Below are 25,430 nucleotides of genomic sequence, written 5' to 3' on the forward strand. Positions count from 1 at the left end.
CAAATAATAATAATATGGAACCCAAATATCTTTTCATGAAGGGAGTCAATGCAGGCACAAATTTTCCTTAGTAAAACATGAGTACTCTATATTTATATTAAGAAACCCATGTTTAAAGCTCATTTTTATCTAAGTTAATTATAAATGAATCATATAAATTCACTGGATACATTTTAATTTCAGTTCTGGCCTGTGAGGCCAAATTCAAATCTCTGTTTTATACCACAGGATAAATTTTACTTGTGTCGAATTTTTAGACCATAAAATTTTCCTTCTCCCAAGTATATAGAATTATAGATCTAGAGTAAATATAAACTTTAGAATGATGAAGCTGAAGGAATACATGCATTCTTTTATTATGTGCACTTCCTAGATTATTTAAATGGATTTATTCAGCTATGTTAAATAATGCATGGCTTTAGCAGCAAATATAATTTTGCCTATTCTACATACAAAAGAAAATTTAAAATACTGTCCTCAGACAAAAATGGAATGCCCATGTCAACAACACTGAAGACAGCTTGCTCAATCAGTTCAATCTTTTCCAGTTTACTACATAATCATAACCTATTTCTTTAGTACTTTGAATTCATCATGATTAAGATCTTTGCTTTTGTTGCCTATTAAATATGACCTTAAATATTTTGTCTATGATAGAGAAGATTCCTCTAGGGGCTTCCCATTCAGGTCCAGAAATACAATTTGCTTTTTAATTACTATAGCAAAAATAACATACTTGTAAATATCATGTAGAAGGTCAAGAACACAAGGAGGTTTGTTTGGTGTGCCATCTGGAAATGACCCTGGAGAAGTTAAGTGTATATGCATGTGCGTGTGCGTGTGTGTGTGTGTGTGTGTGTGCATGTGCGTGTCTATCCATTCATGTATGGAGAAAACTGGTGCTGTTAGAAAGTTTAGAAAAGAGTATATAGAAACAAGTTTCCAAAACTTAGCCAAAAAGAAGTGTTTTCAAACAAAGTTTGGTTGGAAAGATGACTTCATCTGATAATATTCTGAGCAATTAGTCAAATAAAATTTTCTACCGTTTAGACTGTAGAGCTTATGTTTTAAGGATTAAGGATGAATTGTCTTCCACTGTTATTTTCTTTACCTTTACTAATTTTTATGATAAAGTCCCTAAGGCCTTTTTTTGATATTAACTAGTTTTTAAACTAATAAATTTTTATGCAGAGTATTTTCTACAAAGTAACTGTAATTGATAAAGTCATGAGTACTGTACTTTGATTACAAAAGAATCACATCAACTTTAGTAGGAGAGTGGTTCATTAGGCCAGGGATTTAGCTCAGTGGTTCCACTGCCTGCCTTACAAGTGCAAGGTCCTGAGTTCGATCCCCGATACAACTAATAATAATAATAATAATAATAATAATAATAATTTCATTAATAATTCAGCCAAACAGAGTTCATTATGTTCAAGATAAGAGATATTTTAAATTAAAAGATAAAATCTTTAAAAAATGAATAATTGATAATTTGAAATAGGAAAAGGTCCAAAGCTGTAGGGGTGGTGGGAGGGGAAGGGGAAAGGGAAGAAGGGAAAGGAAAAATTATGAGATAAGAAAAAAGATGGAAATGAAATCTATGTAAATAGGGAAGGGTGGAGGGGGTGAAGGGTGCACAGGTAATGGGGGAAAAATAAGAACTAAGATATCATGCACAGGTACAAGCACCCAATGGTAAATGTAAATGTATTGTATACTAAAATGTACCAATAAAAGAATTTTTTTAAAAAGATAAACTCTTTGATAGATATTATTTTTTGTTTAAAAATTATTTATATTATAAATCTACTTAATTTTTTACCATGCAGATTTCATCAGTTATTTATTTGATATTCTGAATATTACTGGAACGCATTTGAAAAGTTGTGGAAGAGAAGTCAAATGCAGCCCTTGTCCCAAACTGGGAACCACATTCTCATGCATTACAGCATCTGCTTTAGATAATTATATATTAACAACTTTGCATGGTTTTTAACATTAAGGGGAAATCACAATTTTCTGTTCCTGTAAAGCATCAAAGCTGAAATATTATGGCCTTATTTTCAAAGAGAAGAAAAATGACAGCAGTACGTATAGAGACTTTTGTATAAGCCACAGGTTAGGATGTTACCAAAGGCAGAAGACCCATGGGCTTACCTGAGAAATTACTCCAGGGCAGGAGGAAGCTTGCTGAGAAGAGTAATTTTATTTTTTGGCTCTAAACTTGGGGTGTCCTCTGAGCTTATAAAACCTGATGATTCAACAGTATCACAGAGGATAATTTAACAGCCCTGTTTGAATTTTATCACTTTCATCCATTAGTCAGAAGTTCAAAGAAAGTCTTCCATTTCTACCCTATGATATTGACTACCGTACTTCTATTCAGATGGCAGTTTCTGAATTAGCTTACTTTCTTGGCTTTTTTTCATCCCCTGCTGTCATTATTAATATCAGTTTGAGTTTGCTGGAAATGTAACTTGAAACAGGAGATGATCCTACTGTGTATTTCTCATTGACCTGGAAGCAGGTTCCTCCATGCCATCATCTTTCTCATTCCTCATCACTAATTACACCTTGACTGGGACACATTTCTCTCTCTGGGGTTTCTGTTGCATCTCCCGTTATCTCCCACCACCATCATGGAAGGACTCTCTGCACCAAGAGCTGCCCATTGGGCCTACAATAATGATAAAGTCTTCCATTTCTGTATGCACAACATGAAGCAGTGCTCATCCAGTGTAAGCTTGTTGTGCCTGATACTCATTTGGAGCACTTGTTAAAACAGTGGGGGAGAGAAAAGGATATCTTTACCTCACCCATCACTAGGTTCATAGTTGAGGCCCCTATACAGGCAGACAGATAAATAACATGAATGCATGGAAATTTATTTAATATAAGTTTTATGTGATACAGGAGACTTCATAAGGAAATGAAGACCCAAAGAAATATGTAAACATGTATGTATTTATGCTAATTTTGATGAAGAGAGAATAGTTACGAGAAAGTAGGACTACACAAAAAGAACTGGATGTAATGATAATAAACACGGAGTATTTCACTCAGGAGAGTTTTTATTTCAGGTTCTTCTCTGCTTCCCTGTGTCTTCAGAGACAAGGACATTCCTTCCCTAGGAGTATAGGCAGAGTGCCTGTCAAATAAGAGTCTAAAGACCTGCAGAGAAGGGAAGATGAAGATGAGAATGACTTTCCCATTTTAGCTGTTCTCAAATATCAAGGTGCCATTTGGTCTTCCTGATCGTTTTTATCTTTATTTTTTTAACTATATAATTTAATTATTTTGCTTGTTATTTACCATCTGTAAACTCCACAAGAACAGTGACAACTGCTATGTTACCTGATATGTAACAAGTGCCAAGGAACAATTCTGACACATAGTAGGAACATAAAAATATTTTAATAAACTTTAACTGTTCCAGGTTGAGAATAAGGGCTGGGTAGAAAATAGAACATAATCATCCACCATATTAGCATGGTGGGGTTCAAGAACACTACCCCAAAATATAGCATCTTATTCTATTTGGCTGCTTCCTAGAAGAGAAGTGGGAAGGTAATTGTCACCTTCCTTTTGCTTATGAGGTCCTGTGATAGGTGTCTACTTCATACAAAGAAGAAAGGAATAGCCTTGTCTCTGAAGAAAAGGCAGGAAAAAACCTGAACAAACAGGTCTTGCTGGGTTCTCCAGTTGATTTACCTTTTGGAGCATACCTTTTTTGTCCTCCAATCATATTTCTCCTCAGCTATCCACTTATCATTAAACCTAATGATAACACAGAAGTTTAAGCATTTGTTCAGGTCTTCCCATGTTTCAGAAGGCTTCTGAGTAGTATAAAATTTAAATAAATTTGCATGCTGTTATGGCTTTTATCTAGATGTCTTCTCAAAGTCCCATGTATTCATAGGTGGGGCTTTGGGGAGTGACTGGATCATGGGTGTATGATACTGGATCATAGCTGGGTCATACTGGATTAGTCCACTGATTGGGTTAGCAAGGTTCTGGGTATTGATGGACTTAGAGGGAAGAACCAGCCTGGGTTGTGTAGCCCCAACCAATAGGCTTCTAACCTGGATAGAATTAAAAAGGGAAAGAAAAAAGAAAGTCTCACTGCTTCCTGCTTGCCATTTCATGGGCTGTTTCTCCTCTGCCATGCCCCTTCAGCCATGTTACCCAGGGTTGCAGCCAGAAGAGTATGGACTGAAATTTCTATAAATCTTGAGCTAAAATAAACCTTTCTTCCTTTAACTTATGGATACTGGGTATTTTGTCCCAGCAATGAGAAAGTAACTAAGATATATAATTTTCTTCTGTTAATCTGTCTTTATTAAAGAGGCCTCAGCTATGCAGAGAGGATGGGCAGAGTAAGAAATATTGTTGTTCCCCACAAGAGTCAAAGTCAAAGTATTTTTGTCCTATTATTTTGGGAGGTCACAATATTTCCAACTTGTTCTCAAAAAAATTGAACTAATTTACTTCACTCAGCTGTGTGTAGCAACAGTTACTGCCTTGCAGTATAATCTTGGGATCTTCTCACCTTCATTCTCCAGCCACCTGTAGCTAGTGCTGCACATGCTTGGTCTTGCAGGTGGGGACACAAGTGTGCAAGGTACTCTCCTGATGCACAGCTTTCTCTTGTTTTTTGTCTTAAAGCCTATCCTTGCTCCACCAATATATGAGCACAACTTTTGGTCCAGAACTTACCAATTGGCTTTCAAGATAGTTGGGTGAAAGAAAAGACTTTTTATTTGCCTTTGAAGATGTTTATAAGGAATGTATAATTAAGAATATATGGCAGTAGTAGGGAGAAGGCAGAGAAAAATAAGTTGTTAAGAATTTTAAAATACTATAAGATCTTCATACTTTTAAAATTTAAAGTTAGGTGTTTTGTGGAAATGTGAAAGGGGATATAGGGATGGCAGAGATGGGAGGGATGGAAGGGGAAAGGAAAGTAAACAAGATTAAAACAGTATGTATATGCACCAATTCCTCACAACGAATGTATTCATTAAGTATCACAAATATGTACTAATAAATTTCAGTGATACAGATAAAATGTCTTTAAAATCTACTTATTCAGTAAGGACAAAAAAAAAAAAATCCCACAATACTTTAGCACTATTTCAGATACAGTTGGCCCTCTGCATCCTGGGATTCTGCATCTATAGACTCAACCACCCAGCATCAAAAATATTCAGAAAATAAAATTGTCTCTGTACTCAACATGTAGACTGTTTTTTCTTGTCATTATTCCTTAAACAATCCAATATAACATTTCCACAGTTTTCACATTTGTATTAGGTAGTATAAGTAATCTAAAAATGAAGTAAAGTATATGAAAAGATATTTGTAGGCTATATGCAAATATTATGCCATTTTGTTATACCACTTTATATAAGGACTTGAGCATCCTTGGATTTTGTTATCCACAAGGGGTCCTAAAAACATCCCGCATGCATAAAAGAGAAGACTGCATTTCAATACATCTATAGTTGTCATGAGAGGGAGAAGGGGCTGTGCATAGAGTTGGAATATTTATACTTATTTAAAATTCCAATTGTAAAGGAAACAACATTGTTATATGAGACTAGCAAAGATAAATGCTGTTATCAAGATAAGAATCTATAAAGAAATTTCCAGTGGCCAAATTTATAACATTTTTTTTCAAAATAACTTTCTCATTTTGTTCTGAAAACAAATCCAAATGCATTTTCAGCATCTGTAAGTATGAAAAATAGGGCCGGGGATTTAGCTCAGGGGTTACACCACCTAACTCCCAAGAGCAAGGACCTCAGTTTGATTCCTGGTTCCAAAAAAAAAAAAAAGTATGAAAAATAGTCTTGATGGCCTACCTCATTCATCACTTTTGCAATTAAGGTAGTTTCTTCCTCTTTTATAGTTGTTCTCTAGAGTTAGATATACGGAGGCCAAGATAAAGCAGCAAATCAAACAGTTCTACTTGAATATGATGGATATAAAAACATCACAAGGGACATCAAGAATCTAAATACAAGTCAAGTGTCATTTGGCAAGGACATATTCTGAGAATGTGTAGTTGAGCAATTTAATCATTGTACAAACATTGTACAGTGCACTTGGACAAACTAAGGAGCATACAATGTCACTAAGTAATATAATAATTATGAGACCACAGTCATATATGTAATCCATTCCTAACCAAAACATTGATATGTGGCTTATGACTGTACTAAGACAGAAAACAGAAGGATATTAAATGCTGAAAATCAAAGTCATTAAGCAGCTCTTGTATGTCTGAGACAAACCTTGAAATCTTCCAAACATCCAAAAATTGGGGAAGGCCACCATATGTCACACTAATGGATCCCCTGTTCCCTTGTTACCTGCAGTAACTCTGATTAATGAAAGACAAGCCATGAATGATACAAGTGATTACACCACATAAGTTAGGATGCAGACAGGCCATGGCTTGATTAGATTCTGGAACAAACACCTCTTCTCGACTGGGGTATGGCTGTCCAGAGCACAGCGGTCATCTGTTAAATAGTGGCATATTTCACTATGAAAGTTACCAAATACTATCTTAGAATTTAACACTTGCTTTCCCAGAGCTGCCTTAAAGCACACCCCACCACCACCTCAAATAGATATTAAAAAAAAAAATGAGAAGTCAAAATTTAAAATAAAAAAGGATTTAATATGATGAAGAGGCCCACATGGTACAAGCCATGTGTATTCCTAGCCTTGCTTTTCTTTTGGTACCAGAGATCAAACTCAGGACCTTGTGCTTGAGAGGCAGGCAGTGGAACCACTGAGCTAAATCCTCGGCCCTCCTACCCTTACTTGTGACAAGCTTTTGTGATTTCTGTCTTGTAAGTATTCTTAACTAAGAATCTGTTCTCTTGTACCTTAACAGATCATTGACTTTGGCCAAATGTTTAGATTTGTAAAGTAAAAGAAGGAAGAGGATATATTTCTAGCCACCAAGAATTGAAGCTATAGAAAGGCAGTGAAGGTAAAGAAGGATGTGGGGATATAATGTGATAAGAATTGGGGCATGGCTGAGGACACCAGCAAAGGCCCAGATGAGAGAAGACATTAGAGTTATAGACACTTCCATTTGAGAGCAATGGGCAGATGATAAAACTACAGAGGATATAAAATCAACTAGTTATAGACTCAATCATAAGAAGGCAGGACAATGGAGAGACATGGGAAAGGGAAAGCTAAGGGTACTGATGCTCAGGTTCGTGACACAGGCCAGAAGTTGCATGATAGAATCATTCACCAAGTTAAATAAACATGCATAAATGAATAGTAAATGGTAGGGGCAAAATTAGTTTATTTTTAGGCCCATTTGGTCAGGAGTACTTATGTATTATTGTATACAGTTTTCCTTTTAAAGTTCTCACCATGGGCCGGGGATTTAGCTCAGTGGTTCCACCACCTGCCTCGCAAGTGCAAGGTCCCGAATTCAATCCCTGGTACTAAAAAAAAAACCAAAAAAACCCCGAAGTTCTCACCAAATATAAAGTTTCAAGGGAAAGAAAATCAAATAAGTCTGAAAAGTTTCTGGCTGTTTCAACATTGACAGATGAAATATTTATACATACTTGTGCTGTAAGAGTTGAAAATTGTATATTTGTTCCTGTAAGAATTATAGACCTCACCTTTAAGAGTAAAATTCTAGTGCAACCCAATGGGCTTATCAAATCTATCTGTCAATTATAGCAGGAAAATCAAAAATAAAGGCTCCAAGATGCCAAGGAATTTGGCCATTTGTCAAGCAGAAATAAAGGGCGCAATCTGCTAAGTACTGCCCCCTTGTGCTCAATAAGTGGCAACACCAAATTACACAAGACTCCAAGGAAGGAGATATGTTAACACAAATGTATAGCATTATTCTAGCTGACAACTGAATCCTAGCCTTTTCTTTTAATAGCAGAGGCCAATGGGGACTATAGAATAACTTGGCCTCAGTCATAAGGCTTATTGATAAAGAAGCAGGGACAGAATTTAGATCTGACTTCCCAGAAAAATTATTTTCTTGATAGCAAATTCCCTTTTATAAATATGTTTCATAAACTCAAAGGTCACATTCTTCATATGCACACTTTATTCGTGCATCAGTTACAAAAAGAAAATCCATAACCAAAGAAAAGAAGATCCCCGAGTCTTACACAACTGTAAAACTACCGCTAAAATTAGGGTCAAATTTAGGGAAAATGCCTGTACTGTATGCAAATATGTAATTAAAAACCACAGAAACAAATCAATCATGAAACCTAAATTACTCTGACTGAAAATGGTAACTCACTTCTAGAAATGAATAATTGACTCAAGCTCAATGAGTGTAAACTTTGAATAGCAAATATATTTTTACTTAACCACCTTGGGACAAAGAGATTGCAATAAAGAACTGAGGTTTTTCCCTAAAGATTGATTCTATCTTATGCTATTTTTAAATTCACATTGTCATTGTGGGAAAAAATGATTTTTGTCTTCAGAGGCTTGTTTTCTATGAATCACTACTCAGTCTATTACAGAGAGACATAATGTGTGGTGGTAAATATTCTCCTCCCATACAGGCCTCCAAATTGTGCTCTACAATATAATTTAGTTATTATCAATCCATTGGCATATAAAACTAAACCTATTTGCCATCTTTGATTAAGTTGAACCCATTGGCAATTGTTTTGTATATTAAAAAAACATGTTTCCAAAGCTCCAGGAACCACTAAACCATTTTAAGAATCATGAAGCTGAGACACTAACAATGGGTTTAAATAAATTTCAACCCCCAAGTTCTAATATTGTGTGTAGTGATCTGATCTAGTAATAAATCATTTGAAAAATGGAAAATACATCTTTTAATATCATCACACACATACATCATAAATGCAAATTGAAAGGCAAAAGAGAATGTTTTCTCATTCTCTTTATAAAAACTATTGTACATCACAAATATTTCCCAATATATAACTAATACCATCAAGGAGGACATTTAATTAGCAATTAGTCTGATTAATATTCCTTGGAGATTAATTTGCTTTGCCAGATGGCCTTCATAAAAATAATTCTTAAAAGATTTCTTCAAAAATCAGCTAATTATAGGATGTTTGGAAGAGGTAGAAATTTTGACAATTATAACCAAGAATAAATTAATATGCTGAAGTTATAAGTCTTCAAGGTATGACTAGGAAATGAAAAATGGAAAAAGGAAGTTTCCAGACCTTCTTGGAGAAGATGCCAAGCCAAGGACTAGGCAGAGTCTGGTAAGAAGGCCAAATCCAGAAGTGAGAGATACATGAGAGAGAGGAGCAAACTGTGCATGAAAGGCAAATCCCAATTAAGCACTGGGAAAGTGACCAGGACCAAATTCAAGGGAAGTTCCAAAATACAAGAGAAGAAATGCACAAGTAGGCACAGAGCCCAGAAAGAACTCTGCTGAATGTCTGCCTGGCAGCCACATCAACTTACTTCACCACAGGGCCACAGCTAATGGTCCTTCATCACATCAAGATGCCATGAATTTTGAGATATCTCTCCTGAAGCTGTGATGAATCTTCTCTTACTCACAAAGAAGAGAGTTCATATTTATTGAGTGCCTTTTATCAGATATTAAACTAGAAATATTCTCTTGTGTACATGATAATGCACAAGATATGAAGAGGTGTTTTCTCATCAAAATATTCTTTATTTTCTTCCTGAAACACACTGTCTACATTTCTTAGCCTATTCTGCAGCTAGTCATGGTAATAATACTAAGTTATGGCCAGTGGAGCTTGGGGACGGGAGGATGATGTATTCCTATATCCAGAGCACCATGTCATAAAAACTTTCCATATGTGATCCACCATGTCTTTCTCCATTTGTTGGATGACAGGAGAGCAATGCTATGAGAACCTACAGCAGTGATGGGGAATCTTTCAGAGACTGAGTGCCAAACTGCAGCCCCAAACCCACGTTTTTAATCACAAAGTGCCAAGACTGCTATTAAACCTGAATACTGAGGTTTTAGTTTAGCAAAAAAACCAAAAAAAAATTAATTTCATATTTTAACATCTTTATTCTTGAAAGAAAAACACAATATGGGCCGGGGATTTAGCTCAGTGGTTCTGGCACCTGCCTTGAAAGCACAAGGTCCAGAGTTCGATCCCTAGTACCAAAAAAAAAAAACAAAAAAACCCCACAATAACACAAGTGCTATAGGTTTACCACCACTGACCTAGAGAGCATGTTCTTTATGATTGTGAATAATGTTTTTCTATATGTGAATAATATCTACAATATATTGTCACATTACAATTATACATGCATCATTTTAAAGCATATATATAATATATTTGCTATGATTTCTATCTGTATAACTTTCCTTACTTTAAATCTTTCATAAAATTAGAAATATATTACATGACACCTATTCCATTTGACTTCATTTGCTTAGTATAATTTTTGAGATTTTTTTTCATGATGAAGCATGTTAGCATTTTATTCATTTTTATATCTGAAAAATATTCCATGGTGTATCATAATTTGTTTATTTCCACCTTTTGGCTATTGTGAATAGTGCTTTCATGAACATCTGTACACATATATTGGTTTAAATACCCATTCTCAGGCCAGAGATTTAGTTCAGTGCCTGCCTTGCAAGCTCAAGGTCCTGAGTTCAATCCCCAGTACCAAAAAAAAAAAAAGTATCTACGTAGAAGTAGACATGATGAGTAATAAAGTAAATCTATATTTAGTTTCTTGAGAATCTGTTAAACTGCTTTCCACAGAGGTTGTACCATTTATATTCCCATGAGCCTTATACACTGTATTTTTACATATCTCTAAGCAATTCTACATTTTTCCTCATAAAATCTCTATCTTCTCTCATTATATAAACTTCGCTCATTTTTCAATACCCAGCACAACTGTCACTTCTTCTTTGAAGCCTTCCGTTATTTCTGCTGACAGAATCAATTGTTCTTTTCCCATGGCCCCATAATACTTTAAACATAGTATTATATATTCTACTTGTCTAATATCTGTTTTCTCCCAAGACAAGTATCTTATTTGTTACTGTATTCTAATCCAAAGGATACATCTTGATACTAAGTAGACACAGTATAAATGTTTCTTAAATCAAACTACCAATCTGTTAAGAAATTAATTAAATAATACAGTAATTAGTGCTTACCAGTACTAAAAGAAGACAGGACAAACTGTCAGATCTATAAGCAAATTGGAGGAAGGGAATCCTCCTACTTAAAAACACAATATTGTAGGTGCCAATCAAGGTGATGCCCAAATTAGTTTGGGTATTAGCAGCTGTTTTCCCCAATTAAATTCTCCCTTTCTCTTGTAAGAAGGAAGAAAGAGTGAAGAAAGAAACTGGAGACCTGATTTTCACTGGTATATGTAGCTTGAGTAAGGTGAAGCTGATTTTTGCCCTCCTCTATAATTCCTTTTGATCTCAGTTAATCTATAAGAATTTTCCCAACTGGTAATTGAAAACAGGCATTTGTACTCTCGATGAGGAAAGGTTCTCAATCTTTACAAACTGTCTCCTGCAGTTTTCCATCCAGAAGTAAGGTAGTAATGAAAAAAAAGCAATTATATGTGTGTAAATGTGGACCAACTTTAATGAATGTGTCTGTAACCACATTGCTTTTTCAGGGGAGAGAAGTGACAAACTCAAAACCCATAAAGAAAAGTAAAAGCTACTTGTAACTTAAGAACAATTGTTTAGAATATATCTTTCCAAACTTTAGGAAGAACAGCAGAGTACAGGAGGCCTCACCAAGCCAGTCTGACCCTCATGACTCAATGCTTTCCTGAAGACTCCAGTCCAGTTGCTGAACTCTGAGTGGGACCATGACACCAAGGCCGGAGGGAGTACCAGTTATGTGTGCTAAAGGAAGTTAATCCTGAGAATCAATTTTGCAGGCCAGAAGGGCTAAATGACTATATTTCTTTTATTTGTCCCTTTAAAATAATCATAAATTCAATCAGTCTTCTTCCTTGAACCTTAATATTTGATATTTGGCAGGTAAGTAGACCTAAACTATAAATAAGCTATTCAGAGTCCAAGTTTCAGTATTAGTCACCTCTATCTTTAACATTTGGGAATTTTATCGCTTCTCGGCCTTTTGGCTAAGATCAAATGTAGTAACATTTGAGAATTTGAGAAATTTTTTTTACTAAGTGAAATTGTACTTGAATATATTTAAAGAAATAGTATGTCAAGAGCTATGTTTTCTTAATATGCTTACCCCTAATCTCAGTGGTAAATTGTAATGATAATTATACTTTGCAAAGTGAAAAATGATCCATTGTGAATGATGAACTCATTGCTAGAATACTGAAGTGATTAAATAATAAATTTCTACTTCTGACCAATAAAACTCATCAATGATTTCTAAAACTATTAGGTAAGAAGTTTGATAATAGGATATTTGCAAAGTGTGATCAAAATATACTGTGAATGTTTAAATAAAAAATTATTACACTGAAAGATGCATTGCCATTAATCTCTCTCAAAACATTCTCTCTTGCTTCAAACATACATACCCCATTGATCCTGCTACTTTCCTAAGCAGTTCTGGGAGTCTTCATGAGATGCGATCAAAATATGATGTATGCTTCTGCTGAGTGCCATCAAGTAGAAAGGCAGGCTTGTAAAAACATTACAATGTATCTTCATTCACCTTATTCACCAGATCTGGCACCGTACAACTTTTGGCTATACCCCAAAGTCAAAATGACAATGAAAGATAAACATTTTGGATTGATTGAGGCCATCAAGGCAGCCACAAGAGCACAATTAAAGATACTCATGAAAAAGGAACTGCTTCATAAAGTGACAAGAACAGTGGGATAAGTGTGTTTGAAGTGGGGAAGCATCCTGGGGGAGACAGATGGCAATGCGTCTTGTTTTAAAATATTTTTAAAATTTAAATATTCACTGTATTTTTATCATATGTCATAATTGAGTGTTTTTCAGCTTCTTTTCTTTTTATCCTGAGGTAGATTAATGGGAATTATCTTCTGCCATGATAATTTTTTAAAACTTAAATATTCACCATATTTTAATCATACCTAATACGTTACCTTAAAGTATCTCTCCAAATGAAATAAAAATATCAAGGAAAAATAGTAGCTTTTTAAGGGAAAATTATGGCAAACACCATCCTAAACAGGCTTCAACACTTACTACTACTAGTAGTAGTGAGACAGAGATCTCACACCTCCCAACAAGATGCACCAAGAGACAGCATTACTCTGTGATATTCCTGGAAAAAATGCACAACCTGAAGAAGCCATGAAGAAATTTCAGACAGAGAAAAATTAAGGAAAAACAGCTGGGTTATCCTCTTTAAAAATGTCACAAAAGAAGCCAGTCATGGCAGTGCCCACCTGAAATTCCAGCACCCTGGAAGGCTCAGGCAGGAGGATCACGAGTTTGAGCCCAGCTTGGGAAACTTAGTTGACTTAGCAAGACTCTGTCCGAAAATTAAAAATTAAAAATTAAAAAAGAGCTTGGGGCAAAATTGCAAAAGACAGAGAAACCTTTCCTTATTTTAGAAGATCCAAAAAACCACAAATCTGCCTGCCTCGCAAGCACAAGGTCCCGAGTTCAATCCCCAGTACCAAAAAAAAAAAAAACCCCACAAAAACAAAAAGACAATGAATGACAGTATGTCACCCTGAATTTGATAGGAGACCAGAAAAAAATACTTTATTATAAAGGATATTAGTGGGATAGTTGGTAAGATTTGATTAAAGTATATACATTAAATTACAGTACAGGTACCAAAATTAATATGCTGATATTCATTTACCATACCAGATTATATGAAAGGATGTCTTTGATTTTTGGATATACACAATGAAATATTTAGTGATAAAGAGGCATTATGCTGGTATTTCCAAGTATTTGAGAAATAAAACAATGATATAATGATGTGTACTAAACACACACATATACACACACCTATAACACACATATACATACTCCTACACACACACACACACACACACATGTGAAGGGGAGAGAGAACAACAAAGCAAACATGGGAATTGTTAACATCTGTGCATTCTGTGTGGAAGGTAAACGGCAAGGAGAGTTCTTTGTACTTGCAGTGTTTTTGAAATTTTTCAGAAAATGTGAAGTTATTTCAAATTAAAAATGTCCCTCGGAGTCCAAGTAGACCAAGTAGATCTCTGAGAGAGGACTTGACTCCACAAAGGGCCATGACAAATCTAAATCCTAAGACTCTGAGACTCTCTCCACCACAGCCTATGTGTCTGCACAAACATAAACTTGATCTCGAGATCCTCACTGAGCTGCTAACTTGGAAGCAATACAGGGCTCCAAAGTTCATGGAAGTGAGCATTCTCTTTGCTGTGCCTACCAGTGTCTTTTTGTTAACAGCCAGGATTATACTCTTGAACACAGAAGGTGCTCTCTTCTCTCCCTCAGTTAAAATATCACATACATTGGGAGTTGAGAAAGAAACCGGACTCTGTAAAAGGACTCCTGTACCTTCAGCAAACTTAAGAGTACAACTTCTACCTCAAATTTGAGTGTGTTCAAATCTCACTCCTACATCTTTAATTCTTATGTAACTACTGGCAAATTGCTTGGTTTCTATGTCTGCACAATGAGCATGACATACCATTACTTGCCATTAGGACTACTGGGAGGGTTAAATGAGATAATTTATATACAGCAATTAGCATAGGCCCTATACTTAGTAAGCATTCAGCACATGTGAGTTGTTATTATGACTAAAAAAGAATACCTGATAGATATCCAGTCCAGGTGCTCATTTCTGAAAGAGAGAACTACAAAATAATTCGTTTGGTAGAAAATTTTTCATATACATGCAGAGTCAACTCTGAAATATGTGAGTAGTTAACATTTTTTGCCAGAAACACAGTCGTGAAATATCTATTTTCCCTCTTTCTTCTTCATTAAGGAAACTGATCATTACATTAGAAAGAGAATTAGAAGCAACCTAAATGTCCATCAGCAGGAAACTATCTAAATACTTTATGATACTCTCCTTCATAGGAATAATAGGAAATAATTAAGAAAAATGAGGCAGATGAAAATGTGCTAGAATGGAAGGATATCCAATTCATGCTGTGAGCTAAGGGGAAAAGAACAAATAGAAAAATAGAATATCTAGTATGTCTCCAATTTCTTTAAATGTGCACAAAGAAAGAAAAGAGAATTATATAATTATATTCAAAACAGTTAAGAAGCAATGGGTAATGAAACTGAGAGGGAGTAGAAAAGGTTTAGATTCTTTTTTATACATTACTGTCTATAGCTGCTTATTAGGACATTTCAGTAATAAGCATTATTTGTACACTCATAATATCATATGTACTGCATATGATACGGAGAGGGTCATATATTATATATATTATATACATATATCTATTATATCTATTGTATCTATTATATGCTGTATTATATATACATACTGTATATAATATATATGTGTATATATATACATATATATATATATATATATAATTACAGGAATTATCAGAGCCTCTAGTTAGTGAGCCCAACCATTATTCCCAGAGATTCATGTCAATTTGTCATAGTATCTGACTAGACATGAAGTTGATCTGGACAAAGGTGAGAGTCTATGCCAAGGCAGGTTACTGGTGCCCATCCACACTGATTGTGCCATCCAAAAATGTAGGACTGATCTTGCTGATATTCCTTCTTTTCAAGAGAAGCTAGATCCCTATAAGAAACATCCCGACTGATGAACATTGGCCAACAAACACAAAATGTGTTCATATATGGCAAACAGAAGGCAGCTGTGGGATGGACCAGTCCTACAGACAGTGTTTACCACCTTTGGAAGAGCTAAGGCTATTGGCTCCTTGGTAAGGTTTTCTCTCTCCATTTCTGTCCCGTTTGTCCCCAGACTGCAACTCTGCTCATCCATTTATCCTAAAAATAAAATTTAGAAAAGGAAGGAGCTGTTACAAGGTACCAGATCAGAAAACTAAGGCTGGGAAGCACAGCAAGGAAAGAAAATTTAATTAGAAAGAATCAGATTCTGGTCTTCAAAAAGCATAGAATTAAATAGATCAAGAATTCTTCATGTGATCCTATATAATAATAGTAATTTCTATAGGAGAATTAAATTGGGGAGTCTATGGAAAGCTGCTAGGGTAGTTGATTCATTCAAGCTGGATCAATAAAAAAGATTTCAAGGGCGGCCGGGATTTAGCCCAGTGGTTCCGATGCCTGCCTCGCAAGCACAAGGATCCAAGTTCGATCTCCAGTACCGAAAAGAAAAAAAGATGTCAATACCTTGCAAGCACAATGTCCCAAGTTTGATCCTGGTACCCCCCAAAAAAGAAAAAGATGTCAATAGGGGCGGGGATGTAGCTCAGTGATGCCTCACCTGCCCGGCAAACACAAGGTCCAAGGTTCAATTCCCGGTACCCCCACCCGCTTTAGATTTTCTCTGACATGTAACAAATAACTTTCTATTAGTATATTTTTTACAGTACGTAATGTTTATATTCCTTGTGTGGAGTTAGTACATGTATGTAACACATATTAATTTCTTTTTTCATCCACCTCCCCTCCCTCCCTCACCCTCCTTCCATCTCTTGGTCCTCTTCCCATTTAAGAAAGATCTACCTCCCTACTTCCTATTACCCATCTTTTAAGTATTTTGTTCTTTATTTATAATTGGGTTGGCTGAGAAAAGTCTGAAAGTTCGCTATTTTAATTGTTGTTGAGGAAGTGAACTAGTGTAGAAGTAATGGGAGTGAGAAAGGAGAGATGAGTATGAGTCACTGCAGAGGTGAGATTCATGGAGCTGCCGCAATGAAATGCATGTCTAGATCAAGGCAGAAAGATAACTTTGAGACTTGCATCCAAAGGTCTTGGAAGGAAAGGTGGCTGGCTCTAGGAACACGGAGAGCATGGCAATGGGGCAATGATGTGTCTCTTGTTAGGAGCCTGAATTTTCCTGCTTGGGGGTGGGGAAGGCAATGGGGAGATGGAGCTGAAGGATCCAGCAGGATATTGAAATAGCTGCTTCTGAACTTGAAAACAAGTCAGAATTGGAGATCAAATTTATTTTTCAGCAGAACGGAATTTGTACAGTCAAAATTGTATAACTGATTGAGGTTTTTCAGAGAGTGAGCGGATGCAGTGCCAGGGAGAAGGGATTTGACAGTACAGTGTTGGAAAATGCCTACATTTAAAGGTATGAGGATGGAGATACTAAATAAGAAAAAAGACATTTAAAATAATCATAGCTTCCATTTATGAAGGACTTTGTTAATGCCATGTTTTGGGCAAAGTCTCCACGTAAGTATTTTATTTAATCCTCATAATAACATTGTGGAGCAGCTGAAGCTCAGAGAGGTTAAGGAACTTGAGTAAAGATATAAATAGCCAGGTTCATGGAACACAACATACAAATGGCTAATAAACATTTGAAAAGATGCTCAAATTCTGCAGTAGTTAGGACATACATGAGATTTGTAAAAGTTTTTAAAACAACTATTAATACTTTCAGGAAGGGCTACTGGAACATTGTTGGTAGAATGTGAAGGGGTACAACATTTTTAGAAGGGCAACTGGCAATATCCATTAAAATTAAACAGACATGTTAAATATTAACTAAATATATACATGTCTTTGATCCAGCTAGAATATAAAATCACCAGCTTAGACTGAGAATATCTGAAAACAAATGAAATATCCATCAAGGCAACAATAGTTGCGTAATCTTTAGTACTCTCATATTTAAAAGAAAGAGTTGGAGTCATTTCTATAATGTGCTTAAGTGAGTAAGACAGGAAGCACAGAAGAATATAAAATGTGATCCCACTTCTATAAAGCAAAATAACACATATTTGATATGTCCTCTGTGTGTATGTATATCTGTGTGTCTTTGTCCAGTCATGTTATAAGCAGTATTGTCAGGATTTAAATTCAGATCTGTATGATTTCAAAGCTCAAATATTTGACCACTGGGGAAAAAAGGAGAAGAAATATTGTCAATAATGTCAAGTAAATGACCTCAGAAAAAGATTAAATGAGCTGAAGCTGAGGAAAGGCTTTTGGATTTGGCAATGAGGAGGCCACATGTGGCCTTTGAAGGAGAGGTTTCAGTGGAGCCACAGGCCAGATTCTGGGAGTGAGGAGCACAGGCATAGAAAGGAAGTGATGTGGATCAATGCTGACGAATGGCAACATGCAGGTTGTGAGTTTGGTGGGAGAAAGGGGAGCTGAAATGCAGTTTTCTTTTGTTTCAGTTTGTGTGTTTAAGGCTGGTGACTATTGCTTAGGTTTTGCATTATTCTGTCTTGGTGAGCTTAAAACCACCTTAGCATACCAGTACATTAAGAGGAAAGATTAGATGTAACAGAATGTTCAGGTCCCAGAATGGTTGGAGGGGAAAGCTAGATGGTTGCTTATTGATTTTTCTCTCTTGAACCCTTTCTAGGCAATGTCTCTGAAAGATAAATCATTTCTTTCAGACATATAATTTCCTAAGATTCCTAAGTAGAAGAGAAAAATACAGCCACTGATCTGAGAAAGAGCCACTACCTCCATTCACTTCTACCCAATGATAAGATTCTGAAATATCCAGAGTAAGCTGTCTGAAAGCCAAGGTACCTAAAGAAATCCAATTTCCTTGAGTAAAAGAAGACACTTGGGAGCAAACATTGTCTGGGGACAATGCAGGTTGGTGGCCATGACCACCGGCTGCTCCTGGAGCTGCTGTCTCTGATTCTCTGCACCTCTCAGCCAGGGCCTTGCACTAGCTTTGTTCTTCTGTCCCACATACCCTTTCTGCAGACTGGTTCCTGGACATTCTAACCAGTGTTCCTGGGCAGGCCTGCCAGATACCTGTTCCCTAGTCCTAATCAACTTAAAAGGATGGGAGAAATTACTCAAATCTTCTCCCTGCTTTTCCATTTTAGCTGCTAACAGAAAAGACTGCCAGGAAACTATACGCCCTGTCTTCCAGTGAAGGAGTGATTGCTTGCTACTTCTGCACAGTTGGCACCATTTGATGGCTCTCCCTCCTCTGAGATTGTTCATCAGTGGAATAAGGCTTCCTCTCCCATGGTAGGATGAGCTAATGGAGGCAGGACTTCCCCACTCAAATCTCTACCTTCTCTGGACAAGCTCATTGAGGTGAGGGAAGGAAATAAACTCAAAGACAAGGAGCAGGAGCTTTATTTTGGTCTACAGTGCAAATTGCATGCATTTTCCCAACCTAGCTTTGCCAGCAAAGAGCTAAAACTATACTTCATCTAATTCCTGTGCCCACCACATACAGAGTAAGGAGAAAGACAGGAAGAATATGGTAAACTGGACCCTGAAACCTAAAGTCTAGTCCTGACACCACTGAAATTGTCATTCACTAGCCTTAACTCACCCATTTGTCCATGCCCCAACCCATTTTCCTCACATGTGGTCTGAGCCTCATGGAAAGGACAGTGCCTGCTTCTCAAAACTCAAGGAAAAAAAGTGGAATTTAACAAAAATTAAACTTGAAGTATTTAACCACTTAACAGGTTACCCTGAGCATCGCTCAGGCAGGTGTCATTTCAACTATTTGACTCGTGTATTGAATACATTTGTTAAAATTATCATTTTAATATTTTGTTATATTATCTCATAAAAATTAACAAAAATATGCAATTTTTGGTCATCCTGTATTTAAATAATTGGACTAGAAAATAGGATTAGATAAACACTTTGGTAATATGCATATGAACCATCCAGCTATCTTATTAAAATGCAGGATCTAGATTTGTTTGTCAGGGTGGAACTCAAGCATCTGCATTTCTAGGAAGATTACAAGTGATGCCAGTGCCACAGATTATACTTTGAGTTGAAAGTTTGCAGCAGTTGTTACCAAACTTCATTGCACTTAGGAATTACCAGAGGGACTTTTTAAAATTCCCTGCAATTAAATCACTATCTCTGGCAATAAAATATATTCAACATTATTTTCAAAATTTCCCAGTTAGTTACAATAGTTACAATAGGTCACCGAATTAGGAATCAATGTTTGAAAATGATGACCATCCTTACAAGGCCTAAATATGAATTACAAATATCTGAGGCTTTAGGTGACTATGGACTGAAAGCAAGGCTAATGTCTAAAACTACATTAATAAAAGTAAATTCTGTAAATAAAAAAGCAGGAGGAAGAGAAAGAGAAAAAAAGGAGATATTGTGACAATACTTTGGCTGGGCCATACATCAAGTCTGTTTTGGGCAGCTGTATCATAAGAGGGATATTGACATCATGGGCTATACAAAGAGTAAGTGAGCCATAGTAGAAAGAGCACCATAGGAGCTGTCTTATAATGTAAGACTGGTCCCAAAGAAAAACTAGATTTTACTACTCAAAGATTCCTCTCTTCTCAGTTGAATGAGATTTTGACACATGAGCACCCCAATCTAGACTCTCTGAGCAAGTTTTCTACCTTATCGAAACAGACAAAAGGTAGATTTCCATACACATCCATGGCTGGACCCAGCAGTGATAGGGTGAGTCTCCAACTAGGTCCTAATACATGTACTTTGCCTTGTCTCTGCAATTATTTCCTCCTATTGTGCAGACACAGTAGGTGTGAAATACACATGAGCAGCAGTAGGAATGTAACTGGGTTAAAGCATTATCAATTGCCTTGCATGGGGGATAATGCAGATGCCCATAGAAGCATAAATCTATGTCCAGACAATTTTAAACAAAAATGCATAATTTAGGGACAATATTGATTCTTCTGGGAAAATCTGATTTAGAGAGGCCAAAATACATGAAAATACTATGGGGCTTAAAATGACATCCTCAGGGTCTGTTCAAAGTTTTAACAGCATCTGCAAAGATATAATCTCTCTTTGTTGAATTAGGAAGCATTCACAATCTGTTCATGCTTTGTTTATGCTGTGTTTAAGATTTAATGAAGATTTGTTACCAGTAACCAGAAACAAGAAAACCTAAATGCTTTCTGCCTAAAAGATTTAAATGACCCTGGCTGTTTTACACAGGAAGTAGCTATATCCCTAAGTAATGACTCTTGAGTTAGTCTAAAATGTGGAGATTACAAACTACAGAAGGAAAGGTGCCAATAAATTAGGATGAAATTTACCAGTCCCCCCCCCCACACACACATACCACATACACACACCCACACACCTGTACATTATTTGCCTCCAGGGCAGCAGTGTCAGGAAAATAACCAGTAGCAAACCCTGTTAAAATGGACTTCATTTTCTTATTATCACTTCCAGTTATTAGCAATACCACAATGGTAGTCTCATCCATTGTTTCTGTGAGTGGTATATGATGGGTTTAAATGTCAGAATATAAACTTAGGATCAAAAGTTTGAATTCAAATTCTCACTTTTGCAACTTAATGACTGTGGCCTGGGAGAAACTGTCTAAACTTTCTGAGCTTTCACTTCTTTAAAAGTAAAATACACAGCAAGATTGTAGAAGGATTAAATGAGTTGATAAATGAAAAGTATAAAACATAACGCCTGGCGTACAGAAGACACTTTGTAACTGGTAGCTACCTTCATAATTATGTCCCATAAATATTCTTTTAATACATAAATAAACTCTTAAAGTAAATGTAAAATCCAGCTAACAATCCATTGGTGTGATCATGCCTAAAATTCTATTTTTTAAAAAGTAATTTACTAAAAATATAAACAAACACTATTCACAGAATTTTTAAAAATTATTTCCACTTAACTACATGAACTTGCTCTGTGTCTAGAATCCTTGGACTCCTTTTTCCCAGTGGCTCCATCTCAAAGGTAATGAAGCTAAACAGAATCCTTTCTCTTCTTATGCCAGTCAGTCTCTCTCTCTTCCTTTCTATTCTTCTCTTGCCCCATCCTCACTCTGCTGTCCTCTCTCCTGGTAACCTGTCAACAACTGAAAACCAAGGTGTGTAGCCAGGTGCTAAAATTATTCTTCCTATCTTTCTCCTCACTCTGGTTGCCTGGAACCAGAATAAGGAAACAGCTCCTGGGGACTCACCTTATGTTATCTCATTTAATCCTCACACAGCCTCTGTCTCAAGGTATCACTAGTGTCATCTTACAGAGGAAGAAATCAAACCATAGAGTTTTCTCAAGGTTTCATGGCCAGTAATAAAGCCAGGTCATCAGGTCTGTCCATTTCCAAACCCTGGTTCTCAATCTGTATGCTCAAGAAACCAGATCTAGATATATCATTTACCTGGTTTTTCTACCTGTGAGACAAAATTGATCAGCGCTTATTCTGCAACCTCTTGAAGGACAATTTGTTTGGAGAACGTCCAACACAATATTTCTGGTTTTATTTAGCAATTGTTTTCCCTTAATTTGTAGGCAGACTTTTCCAAGTGGAAAAATTATATAAAATAAAACGTTTGAAAAGTATTTCATACTGTGATTGAGTCATTAAAAAGAAGAGTCATTAATAATGCATTGACTTTGATTATACTTTCAGTCACTGGGAGCTGTCAATGGAGAATTACTATTCTCTTCTGATGAAGTCAAAGTCATGTAGGGGTCTCTAACAATGCACACAATTGTTCTTGCAATATAAAAGTGGGAAATGTCCTCTTATGGAAAATACATCTCAAGGCCATGGGGCATCACTAATATTTTGGAAGCATTGTGGTCCAAGGTTTGGATTGGATGGGAAATGGATAGAGACAATGAAAACTAAAACAAATGAGAAACATCCCAACAGTTAAAGATGGCTTGGTACATACCTCCCCTGCCCTCCCTTTGTCAATGCAGCAAAATTGTTTTTCAAAATCATCCCAATATAGCCCTTTATGCTAGTAAATTCTCTATTGATCTTTGTTGTCTGTTTAATTAAAAAGAAATCTGGAATGTAAATGTGAACAGCTTTATGATATTAGGATGAACACCTTTTTCTTCTCTAAAAGTGCAAACCCACTGTAACAATTTGATTCTGAAATTGACTCAGGTATTCTGGGCCCTGAGCCAAAGTCCATATGTGTGTAGCAAAGAACTCTCAACACTTATTTGGGTGAGTTTATCAACAGGCAATAACTCTCCCAGCCCCTGTCCTGGAGAGACTTTACAGACTATGTAGAAGGGCAAGAGAAACAATCTGCAATAAACATTAAAAGTAATGCAGAGGCCCCAGTATCCACAGGCAGAAAAGGATAAGAGCAGAAATCCTGGATCCCTTCTCCTGCGTAAGCTGTGGAGCACTAGAACCTGTAGGACTTCTGACCATCAGGCTTGCAAGGCCTCCAGGACACCGAGGAAAGAGGAAATGAATGAAGCCCACAAAAATGTACTAGGCTGGGAAAAATCTGCATCCCAATTGGGGCAACCTTTATTTTGTTCTTTGTGTTGCTGCTTTCATCTGCAAGCTTTTAGCGTTAAAGCAGCACTTTCCCTTTTTAAAAACAGAGCTCTGCAAGGATATATTGTGCCAGCACCTCAAATTCATTAAAATATCATTAACATCCACTTATGTAGTTGCCATTTATTTGCTGCAAAGCATTTTGTGACAATGCCAAAGAAAGAGATGAATGAGATTTTCTTCTTTGGGATCAGAAACAGCCATATTTCCTTCCAGGCTGGGTAGTTATAATCTTATAAGGTGGAGTGTTACCCTCTATTGTGTGTGAGGGGCCCCTGGAACCCAGTCCAGTGGTGAGTGTGATCAATGTGCTGCTCACTGGGTAGTGTGAGTGGGGGGGAGCAAAAGAATAATGCCATCACCACATCTTCAAATATAAATTTTAAATAATGTAACTAATACTTTAAATACGTTCTGAGTGTATGAAGCAAAATCCAAATTTGAATTTTGATTGAAAGTGATTGGTAGATCTGTTATGTTTGCTTGATTTGACTGTAAGATATGTTGTATAATTAGGAAAACTAAACCATAGAAGAATATGGAGAATACTTCTATGTAATGCCATTTTTGCTATCAAGAGAAATTAAAAGATATTTTCCTATATGCTTCAGATGGATATATTTTAAGCCTTTTTATTTTACTATAGTAATGATCCTACCACTTTCTAATTTATATGTTGAAAATGCCGGATCACTTATTCTGTGAAATTTTCTAGTAGGAATTTTACTGGCTGCATGGTGTCATTTAACATGTTCTCTTCTCTGTATTTTATATAAATTGGTTGCTATTATCTATAAGATTGATTGGATTTAGGTTCCGATTTGGGGGTTAAGAATGTGGCTAACCTATTCTTTATAAATGATAACACATAAGTAATTACAGGAGATCTAATATGTGTGTGTGTGTGTGTGTGTGTAGAGAGAGAGAGAGAGAGACAGAGAGAGAGACAGAGAGACAGAGACAGAGACACAGAGAGAGAGAAAGAGAGAGAGAGAGAGTGGTATGTAGCCATGGGTGAGCAGTGGCTAGATTTTTTAACTCTCTCAGGTTTCATAATGCTGAATATTTCATTCTTCATTCCTACTTTACTTGGAAAAGGAAATTTCTGAAAAGAGAAACCTCCAGCCATCTAGGTCTCAGTTACCAGGTCCAGCACCTATTTTTCAAAGCCACATCAACAACTGCTTTTATCATCTGTATCTCAGATAACTGCATACTCAGGAAGAAAGTAGAAGCAAAAGGTTTTTCTTTTTTGTCTTTGTCCAATTTTTGTTCTTTTGAACTATATTATACATGCAAAAGTTGCAAGGAATAATACAATAAACAATCTCATATCTGGGCATCTTCTCAACATGGTTTTAATTTCCATTTCCTTGATTACTGCTAAAGTTGTTTTTCATGTGTTTGCTGAACAGGTAGGAACATTTTAACTGGCTCTTGACTTGCTGTAACTAAAGACCAAGAAGAACATCACATTCCACATAGGCAAGGGAAGGAAGCAACTAAGATGACAGTCTCTACACACACCTGTAGTTCATATTATTCTTGCTGTAGCCCAGGGTGAGTATTGTTAGAAATGATGGTGTGTACCATAGAACATTGTCACACAACAGGAGAGGAAAAAGTAATGAAATTGTATGGGAGCTGAAAAGGTGATGGTAAGAAAACCCCACATCTGTCAAAGAAGGAGATTTGAACAAAGCATTCTCAAGTTATCTGAAGAATTACACCATAGAAAATTTGTACATGCATGTGTTCTGTGGGATTGAATGAAGAATTAAAGAATACAGAAGTGGCTGGGCATGGCGGCACACAGCTGTAATCCCAGCACTCAGGAGGCTGAGGCAGGAGAATTACTACAGGTTCAAGGCCAGCCTAGACTACATAGTGAAACCTATCTCAATCAATCAGGCAATAAACAAACAGGAGTTCAGAAGAGAGAAGGTTAGGGCAGAAACAATTCTAAGCAAAGCCCCCAGTACCCAACATATGGGGTCTCAAATACTCTCGAGAATCAAGCAAACAATA

General features: G+C 36.3%; 1 protein-coding gene and 1 pseudogene across 11 annotated transcripts in view; one reads left to right on the plus strand and one right to left on the minus strand.

Moving 5' to 3' along the window:
• Macrod2 (mono-ADP ribosylhydrolase 2) overlaps positions 1–25,430 on the minus strand; it is a 2,157,923-nt gene that overhangs the window by 775,800 nt on the left and 1,356,693 nt on the right. The gene's annotated exons all lie outside the window — the stretch shown is intronic.
• LOC147824635 (U2 spliceosomal RNA) lies at positions 12,116–12,259 on the plus strand (annotated as a pseudogene).

Source organism: Heterocephalus glaber, unplaced genomic scaffold (assembly GCF_053883595.1).
Source record: "Heterocephalus glaber isolate CG9 unplaced genomic scaffold, H.glaber_assembly_v1.0 deba00001532, whole genome shotgun sequence".
NCBI lineage: Eukaryota > Metazoa > Chordata > Mammalia > Rodentia > Bathyergidae > Heterocephalus > Heterocephalus glaber.